This window comes from Lissotriton vulgaris, chromosome 12 (genome assembly GCF_964263255.1).
Source record: "Lissotriton vulgaris chromosome 12, aLisVul1.2, whole genome shotgun sequence".
NCBI classification, from domain to species: Eukaryota; Metazoa; Chordata; class Amphibia; order Caudata; family Salamandridae; genus Lissotriton; species Lissotriton vulgaris.
In genome coordinates, this window is record NC_141700.1 from 490,396,927 (window position 1) to 490,411,318 (window position 14,392).

The window sequence follows — 14,392 nt, forward strand, 5'->3', positions numbered from 1 at the left end:
TCCTGGAACTCAGAGCTGTTCACTTGGCACTGAAGGCTTTTCATCCGTCCTTCCAGACCACCTCTCTGCTTGTACAGACGGACAATACGACCACAATGTATTACCTCAACAAGCAAGGGGGCTCGAGATCGCGGACCCTGTCTCGGGAGGCGCAGACGAACTGGCACTGGCTTCTGGCCAGAGGACTGACGATAACGGCTACCCATCTACCAGGTGTGCAGAATGTTCAGGCAGACGCACTGAGCAGACTGATTCAGGAAAACCACGAATGGGTCATAAACGACGACGTACTAGGAGAAGTCTTCGAAAGGTGGGGGACGCCAGACGTAGATCTGTTCGCCACCGCCGAAAACAGCAGATGCCGAGACTTCGCCTCCAGGTACTACCAGCAAGGGACGCTGGGGAAGGCACTCTGGATCAACTGGTCGTACAGCTTTTCGTACGCTTTTCCACCCATTCCCCTGATTCCAGCGGTGCTCATCAAGCTGTCCCAGTCCAGGGCACGGATGATTCTGATTGCCCCGGAATGGCCCAGGCAATGGTGGTTCGCGGACCTTCTTCACCGGTCTCTCCTTCCGCACATAAGGCTGCCGTGCAGGCCGGACCTTCTCACGAAGTTCGGGGGCAGGTGTTGCACCCCAACCTCTTGGCTTTGAGTTTGGCGGCATGGCTCCTGAGAGTGCAATATGGCCATTTGAATCTGCCCGAAGATTGCATGGACATACTGAAGGAGTCTAAGCGGCCTTCCACTCGGACCTCTTATGCTTAAAAGTGGAAGAGGTTTTGTATCTGGTGTGCGTCCAAGAACTTTGACCCAACGACGTGCAAGGAAGATGTCATCCTTCCATACCTTCTACATTTGGCGCCGTCTGGCCTTAATGTTCATTCCATTAAGGTTCATCTCGCTGCATTGACTGCCTACAGGAAAAGCCCTTCACAGACTTCCTTCTTCCAGATCCCTGTGATCAAAAACTTTTTGGAAGGCTTGAAGAAAGTGTTCCCTCCTGTCAGGCTTCCTTCGCCTTCATGGGAATTGAATGTGGTGCTGTCCAGATTGATGAAGGAGCCTTTTGAACCCATTCATAAGGCTTCGTTGCAGCACCTGTCCTGGAAGGCGGCGTTCCTCGTGGCCATTACATCGGCCCGCAGGGTGAGTGAAATTCAGGCGTTGTGTTGCCAAGAACCTTATACTGTATTTCTTGCTGCTAAGGTTATGCGTACTCACCCTAAATTTCTTCCCAAGGTTATTTCTGATTTTCATGTCAACCAGACTATAACTTTGCCTACGTTTTTTCAGAACCCTTCGTCTCCAGCGGAAAGGTCCTTACATTCCCTGGATGTTAGGAGGGTGTTGAAATTTTACCTGGATAAGACCAAAGGTATTCGTAGGTCAGACCAATTGTTTGTCAATTATGGATCGGTCAGGACGGGTCTTGCGACCTCTAAGCAGTCCATCTCTAGGTGGATTGTGTCTTGCATACAACTGTGTTACCAGAAAGCTAATAAGACCTTAGGAGGTAAGCCTAAGGCTCATTCCACCATGGGCAAAGCTGCCACGACAGCCTTGCTCCGTAATGTGCTGATTGCAGAAATTTGCAAGGCCGCCACTTGGAAGTCTGTTCATACCTTTGCTAAGCATTACTGTCTGGACACTGATGCCAGGGCAGACGCTCAGGTTGGACAGGCTTTGCTGCGGAATTTGTTCGCACAATAGTGGTGTTGGTTTCTTTTCTCCACCGCCGCTTTGGTGTGGGGATGGGCTTGCCATTCTATTTACTAGATTATGACTATACACAGAGATCCCCTACTACAGAAGGAGTAGTTTCTGTCCTGTAACTCCAGTTCTATAGTAGGGGTATCTCTGTTATAGTCATAAGCGCCCGCCCTCCTCCCCGGTGGAGAGTTATTCATGTAAGGAATGCTACAGGTCTGGCGTGTTACGCCTTCAAAAAGAACTGAAAGTAAAAGGTGTGAGAAGTTGGCCTGATATATAATGTTCACTATTCTAGTGAGCACTTTGTATCAGTCCAAACAACCCTTATGGTGACTGGTTGTAAGTCAACCTTATAGACCAGCTATCCTAGTAGCGTGGATACGAGCAGTCTTCGGGCTAAACTCTAGAGGGCGTGTTAAGCCAGCTGTTATACCATCACATATACCCCTTGAACACCAAGTGAAAGGACACCACACAAGTGTTATGAAAATTAACAGTGTATTTATTTAGATCACAACAGCCCTGTACTCTTTATGAGGACAGGGTACTAAGCACACAACAAAACTCTTACGAAAATACTTTAAGTTGCACAATTTACACAAATGCCCGAGGGGCACAGAAAACCATATACTATGGAAGTGGAATGCGAAATTACTAGCAGGTAAGTACTGTACTAATAGGCTTTGGAATCGCTAGGACTTCGTTACTGAACCTTCAGATTACTAGTAGGAGGCCTAGGGGACTCGGGTGCAGAGTGTGCACTCTCACGCGGGATGCGGGACAAAGTCTATGGGAGCTAGTAAATGCAAAGTTAGTGTTCTCGGGCGAACCCGATAAGGTAGGTCGAAAACGACAGTGACTCTGGACCCTTGGATAGTGAGGCTATGCTGGGTGTTGTAGATAAATAGTCCAAGGAGAAGGCCGGGTGGTAGTTCCAAGTAGTTCCTTTATTAGTTTCAGTTACAGTTGTAGAAGATGAAGGTAGGATGATAAAGAGGATAGAAGTAAAGATGTACAGCAGCCCCACCAGGAGCAGTCTCCCTCTGCTCAGCCTCTCATCTTCCAACTGACGCTCTCCACCAGTCCACACACCAACATTCCATGACATCACACATTATTCTCCTGCCATGCAGGCTGAACAGAGAGAGCATTGATGTGAAGAAAGAAGAGGGGAATTAACCATTACAACACTGGGGCACCGAAATGCCGAAGTTACCTAGCCCAGGGGCTGCAGCTGCATAGGTCTGAAAAGACGTCTGGAATCCTCGTTGACTAACCAGGAGCCTGAAGAAAGAAGTTGCTGGCAGGCGACCAGTGAAGATTGTTCGAGTGATCCAAGCCTGGATCGAAGATGGATGACACCTGAAAGCCGAGGGGACCACGTTCTTGACCACTAGCCAGTTATCTGATGGCACCAGGAGGGCACCGGATGGTAGTCACCTCGACTAGGTGAGTGGGCGACGCTGGGCTCTGCAGTCTCACGGACCAGGAGGCGTTGTCGGCGACCAGGATGGAGGTGCGAGCTGTCCCACGATGGTTGATGCTGTCGACGTCGCTGGACCCAGGATTGGGGCAACAAGTCTTGGCCAGAAGTAGTTGGCCAGCTAACTAGGGACAACTTAAGCAGGCATGAGAATGGTACTAGGAGACCCCTGGGGCCCCTCTCAGGCCAGCTTAACATTGGGAATGGACGAGTTAGGTCTCTATCCAGAGGCTCTAACAGATCCATTCGAACCAATGGCTCTCAGGCCTCTTCTCAAAGAGGGATGACATCCCCTCAGAGGAGAGTGTATGAAGCCAAAGTGAGGGAAGTCAATCTGAGGATTGAAAGGGAAGAACTTGCCCTGGCCAAAGAGAGACTTGCCTTTGCTAGAGAGCAAAGGTTAAGTGGACTAGATTCCACTGATGGCAGCATTCTCCCAAGAGAAAAAGACAGGAGTTTAGACACTAGACACCCGAGTAAGATAGTGCCCCCCTTTAAACAAGGGGATGATATCCACAAATGGATGACTGCTTTGGAGAGGGCTTGCACTGTACAGTGTGTCCCCCAGAGTCAGTGGGCAGCTATCTTGTGGCTCTCCTTTGAAGGCAAAGGTAGAGATAAGCTCCTCACTACTAGAGCTGAGGATGCTAACAATTACCAAGTCCTGAAGAATACACTGGTTGATGGGTTTGGTTTAACCACTGAACAGTACAGGTTGATGTTCAGAGATACCCAGAAAACTCAGTCTCAGGATTGGACTGACTTTGTTGATTGTGCCACTAAGGCTTTTGAAGGCTGGATACTGGGAAGTAAGGTTACTGATTTTAAAGGATTGTACAATCTAATTATGAGAGAGCAAATCTTAAGTAATTGTCAGAACCAGTTATTACACCAACACCTGGTAGACTCTGATCTGACCTCTCCACAAGAATTGGGTAAGAGGGCAGACAAATGGGTCAGAACCAGGTTCAAGCCTAAGAACCAGGGTGGTGACCAAAAGAAGGAATCAACCAAGCCTCAAGAGAAGGGTGGGAATAAATCTTCTGATCAAACCACAGGACCCCAAAATTCCTCTGAAAAGGGTGGGTCCCAAACTTCTCCCAAAACCCAAAAGAAACCTTATTGTCATACCTGCAAACAGGTAGGCCATTACAAAACTGACAGCAGTTGTCCCAAGGCCAACAACAATAAGGAGAACATACCCCCAAATAAAGCTTCCCAGCCTCCTGTTACTACTAGTAGTAATCCCCCAGGTGGTGGGAGTGCCCCCAAGAATCTGGGTGCATTTTCTTTGGGAGTGCCTGGGGACTCTGGCCTAACCAGGTCCCCTGACTTAGATACTCTTGTCTGTGAGACTGGCATGGGGTTGCCAACTTCACAACCTGTCCCAACACTTTGGGCAGGTACAGACAGGAGCCCCTCATCAATGGTTTAAAAGTTGAGGCCTACAGAGACACAGGGGCTAGCATCACCATGGTGGCTGAGAGCCTAGTCCCCTCAAGGCAACTTATGCCTGGTGCCACATACCAGGTAGTGAACATTGATGGAATGCAGAGAGATCATCCCATAGCAGTGGTAAATCTCAGCTGGGGAGGTGTCACTGGTCACAAGAGAGTGGCAGTGTCACCAAACTTGCCTGTAGATTGCCTACTGGGGAATGATTTAGAGACATCAGCCTGGGCTGAGGTAGAGCAAGAAACCCATTTTAAAATGGTAAACCTCCATGGTAAGGTTAGTGGGGCAGTGATAGCCACAGCCCCAGTCCAAGATGTCCTCCCTGAACAGGTTGGCAAGGCTGTGATGGTCACAGCCCAAACCCAAACTGAGTCCCTTCCTGAAAAGGTTGGTGGAGTTATGATGGCCACAGCTCAAACTCAGACAGATAATAGTGTTGTGAAGCCTGAAACAATGGATCACTCCACTCAAACTGAGAGCATTGAGGAGGAAGAAAAGTCTTCCCCCTCCCAGACACTAGGTGAGAGCCAGCCTCCTCAGGGAACTGACTCTACCCCTGGTGAAGGAACTGCCCCAGAGGTAGTCAGGCCTAGCCTGGCAGAGCCCCTGATGACAGTGGACCCTTCCCAGGTGGGACCCAGTCTGGAGCAGGTAGCCTGCACCTCTCTACCCTGCCTCAGTCAGCCCAGGGCTGTAGAGGTCAGGAAGGCCAGTGGTGGACCCCAAAGGGCCCCCTGTCCAAAAATCCCCAATCAGCAGATTAGGATCACTGAAGCTAGTAGCCCTAGCCAAGTGAAAATAAAACACACTCCTGAGGGATCCCCCTTAAACTTAGTTAGGGAACTCCCACAGCTGGACACTGCTGAGCACAGCCAAACCTGGGGCCTAAAAACCCCAAACCTGACCTGTCCCTCCAGTAAGCCAAAAAGAGGGACTCAGCCTCCAGCTTTAGGTAGCCAGAGGTTGACCCTGAGAGCTCATAGCAACTCAGTACTGGAAAGAAAGGCACATATGGTGGATAGTGATTGGAGGAAGTTGAGCCCAACAGTAGTGGAGTCTCACTTCAGTACTCCATTCCCACACCAGCCTTTTACTTTGCCAAAGCACACCACAGGTAGTGATTCCCTCAGATACCCTTAGGGTGAGGGGTTGCTTAGTGGACCATGATACAGGGGGTAACCATGCCAGTGCATGTACCACCTCATATGGCCACTCAGGCAATATAGGCTTACCTGGTCAAGGATAGCCTTATCTCCTTTCGTTTGGGGGGGGGGGGGGGGTGTGTAGGAAGGTAGATACCTGACCATGGTTACCCCCAACGTTTTGCCTGGTGTTTTGCTGGTTTTCCGACTTAGTTGGCCTGGGACCCTGCCAATCAGGACCCCAGGCCTACTGCTCTCTCTCTAAAATGGATTCCATGTACCTTAGGTACATTTCCAATTGGTACTGGGCCACCTTATCAGACCCTGTAATTCAGGGCATAGGTGTACCCAGGGCCTACCAGGGGCTGAAGCATGTATTATGCCACCCCTGGATGGCCATCTAAATCTGACACAACTGGCTGCGCGACAGCTGGGACAAGGTGATGTAATCACCCTTTGCTTTAGATATAGTATACCTATATCTAACCCTAAAAATGGACACACAGATTCCTATCAGTCACTCCTATGGCAGGCCTTGACAATCCTGAAGTCAGAGTGCTTGGAATCGTGTGAGATGGTGCTCTGGCGTGAGCTGAGCCCGTTTGCAGCTTGCGGAACCAAGTCCTAATAGCTGTTCCATGATAACGCATACCATATACTCTTAAGTGCATTATAATCCTCACGGTTAAATGCTATCTTTGGTATCGCTTTATCAAAACATGTCGAGTAAGGTGTCATACGAATTGGAATACTAACCCCTCGCCAATTCTGGCGACGGGGTTAGCATTCCACCCTTCCAGATGGACACGACATGTATGTAACTGTGAACCCCGGTTAAAGTTAACTCAAGCCTCAGCTCCACAAAATGGATGCTGCCACCACAGACACGAGTCTGACCCCCTGCAGCTGGGAGTCCTTCCAGCGAGGGGAGCTTGGACAAAGGGTTTTCTGTCAGGGGCGGTGCTATCACCATCCCAGACAGGGTTTTGTGTATCCTGGGTAGTCAGGGCTTTACAGGAAGGTGACTGCAAGTGGCACCCCGGTGCTCACTACGCATCTGCCGGCTAGAACCAGTTCCAGGGGCACACCAGCCCCTGGCCTGGGGAAAGTCCGGCATGGGAGAGGGGTGTAACCACCCCCCTTCCTTGTCCCACCCCTAGGGCAGGACCTAGTCGCGTACCCAGGATACACAAAACCCTGTCTGGGATGGTGCTAGCACCGCCCCTGACAGGAAACCCTTTGTCCAAGCTCCCCTCGCTGGAAGGACTCCCAGCTGCAGGGCGTCAGACTCGTGTCTGTGGTGGCAGCATCCATTTTGTGGAGCTGAGGCTTGAGTTAACTTTAACCGGGGTTCACAGTTACCTACATGTCGTGTCCCTCTAGAAGGGTGGAATGCTAACCCCGTCGCCAGAATTGGCGAGGGGTTAGTATTCCAATTCGTATGACACCTTACTCGACATATTTTGATAAAGCGATACCAAAGATAGCATTTAACCGCGAGGATTATAATGCACTTAAGAGTATATGGTATGCGTTATCATGGAACAGCTATTAGGACTTGGTTCCGCAAGCTGCAAACGGGCTCAGCTCACGCCAGAGCACCATCTCACACGATTCCAAGCACTCTGCCTTCAGGATTGTCAAGGCCTGCCATAGGAGTTACTGATAGGAATCTGTGTGTCCATTTTTAGGGTTAGATATAGGTATACTATATCTAAAGCAAAGGGTGATTACACCACCTTGCCCCAGCTGTCGCGCAGCCAGTTGTGTCAGATTTAGATGGCCATCCAGGGGTGGCATAATACATGCTTCAGCCCCTGGTAGGCCCTGGGTACACCTATGCCCTGAGTTACAGGGTCTGATAAGATGGCCCAGTACCAATTGGAAATGTACCTAAGGTACATGGAATCCATTTTAGAGAGAGAGCAGTAGGCCTGGGGTCCTGATTGGCAGGGTCCCAGGCCAACTAAGTCAGAAAACCAGCAAAACACCAGGCAAAAAGTTGGGGGTAACCATGGTCAGGTATCTACCTTCCTACAAAAGGGACCTGCAGTGCATTCTGGGATACTGTGAAGTTCTGGAAAGTTCTCTTAAAGGCACAGTATCTTGTTTTGAGCCACACAATGGCAGCCTATGGGGCTTGTCTGTCCATGTCTTCCTCTCTATCATTCCAGAGGGTTTTTGCTGAAGGCAAGGGAAATCTGGACAGGCTTTGCTGTTTGTGGATTTTTGGTGGAATTTCTAGTTGAAGTACTGGACGGTGTAGCCTGTTATAGGCTGCATTATATGTCTTTAATTTCTCTCAAGTGTCTGTGCAGTTCTGCATTTTTTTCGACACTTTAAGAGATTATTTTTGATTGCTCCGGGGTCCACGCACATGGGCGGGACTATTCACTAGATTATGACTATAACAGAGATACCCCTACTACAGAACTGGAGTTACAGCACAGAAACTACTCCTTTTCTGGCATTGAAGGCTTTTTAACTACATGTAGTAGGCAAAGCTGTCCTAGTCAGTACAGACGATATGACAGCAATGTACTACATACAAAAACAAGTGGGGACACACTTTACAGCTTTCACACCTAGCTCAAAGCATATGGATATGGGCCATACCTCAAAAGATATATCTCCGTGCGAAACATCTCCCAGGAGTAAACAATCTGATTGCAGATCTGCTCAGCCGTCAAGACAACAAATCCATGAAAGGGAACTACATCCTCAAGTACTTCTCCCACTCTTCCAGAGGTGGGGCTACCCAGAAATAGATCTGTTCGCCATACACCAACGCAAAATGCCCAAACTTCGTGTCTAGGTATCCACAGGCAATGCACTATGGATGAACGGTCAGGGAAATTTGCTTATGCTTTTCCACCTCCCGCTAATTCCATCAGTGGTACGGAAGCTCAGGCAATATTCCCTCACAATGACCCTAGTTGCTCCTAAATGAGCTAGACAACCATGGTTCACAACCCTGTTGATCGATCAGTAGATCCTCATCAAATGTTCTGCCCCTCCCCAAACTTCTCACTCAGAACCATGGAGAGATAAGGCATCAAGATCCCAGTCAACTCAACCTTACGATTTTTCACCTGAAATCTTAAAGTTTGGCAACCTTAATCTCCCGCCAGACTGCATGATCGTCATTAAAGAGGCTAGACACCCTACCATAAGAGCATGCTATTCAGCAAAATGGAAACGATTTGTAATTTATTGTACTAACAATCAAATCAATCTGCTAGATGCTTCAACTCAAAACATAATTTGCTAACCGTTACACTTGAAACGAGCTAACTTAGCATATACATCTACACAATTACATCTTGCCGCAATAGCGGCTTATCTACAAAACAGGCAACGCTTGTCTTTGTTTCCTGTACCCGCTATCAAAACCTTTATGGAAGGACTCAAAATAATCATTCCTCCTAGACTTCCACCTACTCCTGTGTGGAATCTTAATATAGTCCTTACAAGACTCATGGGACCACCATTTGAGCCTTTGCACAAATGCCAACTACAGTTTCTAACTTGGAGGGTAGCCTTCCTTATAGCCATCACATCCCTTAGAATAGTTGGTGAGCTCCAGACACTAACCATACAAGAACCATTTTTATAGATTCACCACAATAAAGTGGTTCTTAGGACTAACCCAAAATGTTTACCCAAAGTCGTTTCTGCCTTTCATCTCAACCAGTTTGTTGAGTTTTGCTGTGTGAATCTTTCTGGATTCACTATGCTGTGCATTATTCCGCCATCTAGTAGTTGGGTCCCGAATTGTCATATTCAGGTTTTTTGGGGGATTTTTCTCGCGGCCCAGGTGGGCATCAACATACCACCATTTGGTGCCTCTTCGTGACGTCAACGCGTTTCCTCCGGAAGCTCCCCCCTTTGGCCGCCATCTTCAGATTCTTTTTTTTCCACCGTTGGGTCTGGATCCACGGAAAACAGCAGGAACACGACGAAATAAACTATACGTTACCCATGTTTTTTCCTCAACCGACTCCGTAGATGTGAAAATAGCGATACTTTATTACATTGAAAGAACTAAATCTCTTAGAAAAACTAAACAACTCTTTGTTGCTTTTTCCCCACCACATAAAGGAAATCCCATTTCAAAAGCAGGTATAGCACGGTGGATAGTTAAGTGCATCCAAATATGCTACCTTAAAGCTAACCTCCCCTTAACAATTCCCCCCTAGAGCGCACAACGCTACACGCAAGCTAGGGGCTTCTATAGCATTCTTAGGGAACATACCCTTAGATGACATCTGCAAGGCTGCAACATGGTCTACACCACACGCATTCACAAAGCACTATTGTGTAGATGTGTTGGAAAAACAACAAGCTAGTGTGGGCTAGGCAGTTTTAAGGACCCTATTTCAAAGTACTGCAACAGATGCAGTTAGCCAGCCCCTGGGGAGATAACTGCTGTATAGTCAATGCTAAAGCATATGATCAACAGATCATATGCTGCAAACGTAAAATGCTATTTACCGAGTATGCATCTGTTCTTTGCATATAGAGCTGTAGATTCATATGCACCTACCCGCTTTCCCGGGTACCTTTATCTGTTGCAGTATTATCTTACTTAGAAACACTATAGATGGGCATCTCTTTCTACTCCTTCTAACTCCATCATCACCCTTACGGCAAAACATTATCTGTTGCAGTATTATCTTACTTAGAAACACTATACATGGGCATCTCTTTCTACTCCTTCTAACTCCATCATCACCCTTACGGCAAAACAATCTGGGGAGGGGGTCGATGCCCATGTGCACTATCACCAAAAGGAGGAGTCACCTACCTCGTGACTACAAAGACTTTTTCGAAGAAAAACAAAGTGCAAACATCCAGGCCCAACACCAGATGGCGATCTATGCTAAAGCATATGAATCTACCGCTCTATATACCAAGAACAGATGCATATGGATAAGTAGCATTTTCCTCATTCACCAGAATCTAATTAGAGTGAGCCGGTACAACCTCAGTGCCAGGTGATGCAAACTTGGTAGCTCAGGGGTTGTGCTTACCAAGCTGGTGACAATCCGAAACAACCGAAGATATCTTCTAAGCTGTGGAAGGCTGAGAGAATGGAGGCAAAAACTGAAGTTGTCATTTCAGAAGTCATCAAGGATGATCCAGACGCCAGTAGAACTCACAGCCTTAGAGATGTCTCACACAAACCGGTTTGAGATGAACCACCTAGGAAGCCCACAGGAGCCCCACCCTCAATATCAACCACTCCCAGAAATGGCTGCAACGCTACAGCTTTCCTGAAACCACCACCACCATTCGATGCAGCCAACAAGCAAAATATTGATGATAGACTGCTTGGTGGACATTTGATCATTTCATTGATGCACTTGAATAGACTGATAAAAAGATTATCAAGCATCTCAAAAATCTTGATGTTGATGGTGTAAAAGAAGTCCTAAAGAAAATGTCATAAACTGATGAAGTCACATATCAAATTAAATGAGTGTTAAATCTCAAGTTTAATCCAATGCCAAATGTTGATTATGAACCATCCATCTTCAACCAAGTATTCCAGAAAGTTGGTGAAACCCTTGATGAATTTGTGGAGAAACTTGACACACATCAGATATTGTAAGTTCAATGACTTTAATGATGAAGAACCATAGCATCTGAGAATGGACGGATACTTCATTCAGGCGACGGATGCTGAAAGCAACTATCAATCTGGAGCGAGTGTTAAGGGCTGCCAGAGCCGAAGAGCATGTGGATAGACGAGCTTTTGACATGGAGGCCAGAGGTGCTCAGAACAAATTCGTCATAAGTGTGAAAAGTAAGCTAAAACAAAAGACTGAGGTACACAAGGTGATATCTATATACTTAAAAAGAAGTGTTTTAGATGTGAATTTTCGTTTCCACACAAAGGCAAATGTCCTGCTCTTGGACAGATATGCAAAGGCTGTGGGAAGTAAAAACATTTTGTGATGGTTTGCAAAGTGAAGGAAAAAATAAGTGTGTCACGGCGCAAAGACAACACGGCTGCCAGAATGTTCCAAAAGCCACGTTCTAGGCACAGCCATAAGGCCAAGCAGCCACATCTGTTTAGACCAATCTACACTGAGCGAAGTCCTCTAAATCATTGTAAAACAATTGTTATATACCTGTATCAAGTAAAAGTGATAAATGATTGCGCCATGTAGTGTACCTCGGAAAAGCTTTCACATGTTGGTTTGCCCGCTTGTGAAGTAAAATGTCAGCCAAGACAAGTTTGACATGCTAAAGCACCAAAGTCATTCAAACATTGTCTGAAGATTACACTAAAATGTTTGATACCTTTCATCATCGGTAGTGGTGCATTGAATACAAGTCCCTTTTAAAAAGTACCACTGGTACCAGGAGCCTTGTGACCTGAGAAGGCCTCTGAGGGCTGCAGCATGTTTTGTGCCACCCCCAGAGACCCCTCACCATTGCAGACTGTGTGTTTTGGTTCAGACAAAACTTAAGTTGACTTGGCACACATCCCTGTATGCCATGCCTGACCACTGCCTGTAGCATAGGTAAGTCACCCCTCTAGCATACCTGGCAGCCCTAAGGCAGGATGCACTATACCACAGGTGAGGGCATAGCGGCATGAGCAATATGCCTCTACAGTGTGGGTGCCCATTCACAGACATTGTAAGTGCAGTGAAGCCATATTGAGTACCTGGGCTTGCAGTTTGTCATTCCGAACTCCACAGCTCCAGGATGGCTTTACTGAATGCTAAAGAGTTTGGTAACTGAGCATAATAAACCCACACTGATGCCAATATTTGATTTATTATGAAATGCACTCAGAGGGCATCTTAGAGATGTTCCCAGAAAAACGACCAACGTCTAGTGTATTGGCTAACTGCCAGCCATTACCAGACAGGTTGTTGACTTCATAAGGTGAGAGCCTTTGTTCTCTTAGAGATGTGAAACAAAGCCTGCTCGAGTGGAGGTGCTTCACACCGCCTCCTGGCAGGAACAGGACAACTTGGCGTCCGCCTTAAAGGCTCTTTCATGTTGTTTTGTGCTGATTTGGGCAGCTCCAACTAGTAGAGATACCCGCCCCCCTTTCCAGGCCCCTTTTTTGGCAGGAAGGATAGGCGGGAAAATTAGTAGGCAGAGAGGAGTGACGCCCCTAAGGTGGCCAGGAGCTGAGGTGCTACCCCCTCCCAAAAATGCTCTATCTTGAATTGGAGAACTAGGCCAATGGGAACAGGGCTGGGACCCTCTCCGCTAAGGGGGGGGCTACTGAAGGGTGTAGTCACCCTAAGGGATAGTAGCCGTTGGCTACTGCCCTCCAACCACAGTAGCTCCCTTAAATTGAGTATTTAAGGGCTTCCCTGAACCCTGTTCCTCGGATTACCATGATCTACGAAGAAGGGCCAAAGAGCTGTGCAGCAGTGGATAAGACGACGACAATTGACTTGCCCCCCAGCCCTACCAGCTTGTCTCCTCCTCCAGCGACCCTGCTTGAAGAAACATGTGTGTCCTGCGGCCAGCACCTCTCTAGGGACCTGATCTGACTTTTATCAAGACTCTTTTCTCCTGTGGACACAGATTTGTCCTACAAAGAAAGTACAAAATTCAAGGACCTCGGATCCAGGTGGATCCGCTACCTCTGCACACTCTGTACCAGACGCCCACGTCTGGAGTTCGAGGGACTCCCCTATCCTGTGAAGTCTCTCGGTGATCCTGACCTCGTCTGCATCGGTAGCGGACCTCACCAGGACACCACCCCACCACCCTCTCGACACCTGCAGCCTCCGTTCGAAGGGTCACTGCGACCCGAACCAGCTGAGAAAACCTGATACCAAAAGGCACCCATTCATCCTCCGCCCCGACTTTGGGGAGCCCAGCTGACGTTGCCCAGATGTCCCCCAGCTATCCAACTTGCCTGTTTAGCCGTTGGTAGCCTACATCCAACCTCCTGGACCAAGCTGCAGCCTCTGTCCAAAACCGATGACCTCCATTGGAAATCATTGGGCGCCTGATGCTGATTTGCACCCTGCACCCTGTTGCTCCTGTGCCGCTGATGGTGTAGCTTTGGTGCTGCTTTGAGGCCCCCTGTGCTCACCTCAACCCCCAGGAAATTTGCCCTAAGACCCGCAGGTACCTTCTTGCAAACCGTGCCTCTTCGAGGTATATCCCCAATTTCTCCCCCACCCCTCCACCCCCCCCCACCCGCTCCATTGAATAACATTGGACCCATTGACCTCTGCACCCGGTCACCCCAGTGCCGCTGGTGGTGCAGTACCTACCTGGTCTAGAACCTTGCCCTGTGTTGTCCTAAACCCCCGAAGCCTGGTGAAGTAAGTTGAGTACTTACCTGCAAAGCGTCCAACCTTGTTTTCATCCATACTATTGCATTGTAGTCTTATCTATTGCATTGAACTGTGATCTCTCTGCAAAAGCATGCCACTGTATTTGGTTGACATTTACAGAAAACTTTCATGATACTGTAAAGTATATAACTGCATTTACTAAACATAACTGCATACTTGAAAACTATTGCTGTTTTTACAAACTATGAAACTTACTTGCACTAAGTGATTCTTGGTTCTTGAAATAAAATAAAGTAACAACTTATTTTTACAA

At 47.8% G+C, this 14,392-nt stretch overlaps 1 protein-coding gene across 1 annotated transcript in view; it reads left to right on the forward strand.

The window, feature by feature from the left end:
• RFWD3 (ring finger and WD repeat domain 3) overlaps nt 1-14,392 on the forward strand; it is a 328,893-nt gene that overhangs the window by 241,438 nt on the left and 73,063 nt on the right. The window lies entirely within an intron of this gene.